This window comes from Prunus dulcis, unplaced genomic scaffold (assembly GCF_902201215.1).
Source record: "Prunus dulcis unplaced genomic scaffold, ALMONDv2, whole genome shotgun sequence".
Classification (NCBI taxonomy): domain Eukaryota; kingdom Viridiplantae; phylum Streptophyta; class Magnoliopsida; order Rosales; family Rosaceae; genus Prunus; species Prunus dulcis.
Genome location: NW_023010034.1, coordinates 79748 through 82605, shown reverse-complemented (window position 1 = coordinate 82605; position 2858 = coordinate 79748).

Genomic DNA, 2858 nt, shown 5'->3' with positions numbered 1-2858 from the left:
GTGGAAAAAATCTATCTGTTGTATGCTCATTTTCTGTTATAATAATTGCGCACATTCTTAAACTTGCACCTGTGGTTTTTACGTCTTTTCAAAATGACGGTTTGGAACCTTGTGCCTTATAGGTTCAAATAACCACATCAACTCTCCCAAATTTCATATTTCAACGCATGTGAGCCCGTAACTTCTGGCCCGGGCTAAACACAAACTCAGAATTTATTCGCCCTTTTCAAATGGACATGAAATATGGATTGAGTAAAAGTCACGCTAATATCACAATATAGTAGTGAAGAGCATTAACTACTATATACCCACAACTTCAAGTTCAGGATCTCTCATATATTTGGATCCATGGGCTTCCGGCCCAGATATAACAAAATATGTGGGGAGCCTCAATTCATCATTTGAGGTTTATACTGATATTATCCATTTCACGGTGTATTCTTAACAACCGAAATTCACAAAATATATTTCTTCCTTGAGGTGTCGATTATAACATAATCGAACTTTATTAAATTCATCATTCTCTTATGCCAAAGAAATATGTGGTGTACCACAATTTGCAATAATACCTCAAGGGTTGTCCATTTAATTGTTGGAACTTTAGGTTCTCAACACTGTTAGATTTTGAACTTCAGGCCAAAATCACATATTCTCATGGTATGGACATTCAATCCCCTTAGATTTTGAACTTCGGGCCAAAATCACATATTCTCATGGTATGGACATTTTTACAATTTTCTGTACATATTTTGGGACTTCAAGCCCTTACATAATTGTCCATATTTTGAGGAACTTCTGGCATCTCATTTAATTGCTCATCCATGAGTTTAAGGAACTGCAAGTTCCCTTTTGTATATAGTGACGGTTTACCCAAAATGGTTAATATTTATGTATACGTCACTATTCATATATCCGGTACTATTCATCAAGTCATGAATACGTATCTATTCATGTGTACAGTACATTTGCCAGTACAGTTATTATCCATGTGTACAGCACTATTAACCAATACGGTACTTTTACATTATTAAGGAACCCCAGGTCCTTATTTACATGTCAGGATCAAGGACCCTCAAGTCCAATCACATGTTTACAAATATAGTACCGGAGAGACTGCCAGCTCTCATATCAATATCATCATCAAGGATCTTCAAGTCCTGATGTAATTGTATGATGAGGATCAAGGAACTTCTGGTCATGATCTGTATACTGAAAAAAAACTCATCATACCACACAATTAATCCATAAAATAAATTGCTTGTAAATAAATTACTGGTAAATAAATTACTGGTATGGACGATAAACCCGCACCATACTTTAAATAAATGTAAATGTGCGGTAAAATAAATTCATAAATTAAATTGCTTGCTGTATGGACGTTAATCCCGCACCATACTTTAAATAAAATTAAATGTGCGGTAAAATAAATTCATAAAGTATGTGAGTTAATTCCACATCATACTTTAAGTAAAAGTAAATTTGCGATAAAATAAACGTGCTTGTATGGGCACTAATTCTGCCACATACATTTAAATAAAAGTAAAGGCATGGACGATAAACCCGCACCACCCTTTTAAATAAATACTGTCGTATGGGTAATGAACCTACACCATACAGTAAATAAAATAAATGTGTGGATAAAACCACCACAAAAAAATATATATATATATATGAGGTGAAACCGTCTATAAAATTACCATATATATGGATAAAGTAAAGACAATTATTTGTGGGTTCTTATCAACACCACGATCAAATAGTATAATATTATTATACTGATATATTAGTGGAAAGCTAGATATATCACGTTGGCTTTTCTTCTTTCCACATGCAATCTACACTGGTCATGAGTATTAAATTCTGTAGGTATTTAATAATGTAATTAATTGAAGGAGATAGAGTGAGGCAGGGTACTTATCCCTTTATTTCGGTGGGTGTTCACATACCTGGCAATAATCCTTTGTTTCCTTTACTTCCATGTAGGATTTTGCTTTCCACTAGGCTGATCAACTTGCTGTGTATCCCACTTTTCAATAAATATACTCCAGCATAGGCTCACTTTTTAGGCATGCTTGCTAGATCTCCAATGCCTTGCATCAAATCAACACCAGCCTTTCAACAACTTTTAGTGGCTTACTGCAAAGTCAATTGCAACAGCAGCACAAAGGCTTAGTTCAACCAATATCATTGGCTTTATTGGGTTGCCGTCAAGATCTACTCTAGCAATCGATGCCATTTTCTACGACTACGTTCTGGGTTTGTGAGGTATTTGATGGACAAAATTGGGGAGAAGAGGTTGTGAGAGGTTGACAGGGGAGCTGGCAGCTCTGCAAGAGGACATAGCAAACCAGCCAATTGCAATGATTGCAAAGGGTTTGATCCAACTTGGGGAGATGAACAGAGATGTGGAGGAGGCTCTGGATGAGCATGGCCAAGCCATGGTGAGAATTTTGGAGGAGGCAGATCAATTGAGGCTAAGTACTGTCAAGGAGCTTGTGAACATATTGACACCTCTTCAGGCTGTTGATTTTCTGGTGGCAAGTAAGAAGCTTCACTAATATATGTATAAGTGGGGCAGGAACAGAGACCATCTCCAGCTCTGATTATTTTACAACTACACACTTGCAGATTTGCAGTTGCAGAAGATGATGGATGGAAGGAAGGAGGGATAAGAAATCTGGGTTTCATCAAAGAATTCAGCTGGTATCATTAAAGCGAATTCGTGCTGATAACGTGTTATAAATCTAGAGGAAATTGTAGAGAGGGAATTGAGATATAGAGAAAGTATAGAAACTGATCTCTTCATTGAATGTTTGTTCTCCGTCCATTACAAGTGAGGATGAAGTCTTATTTTATAG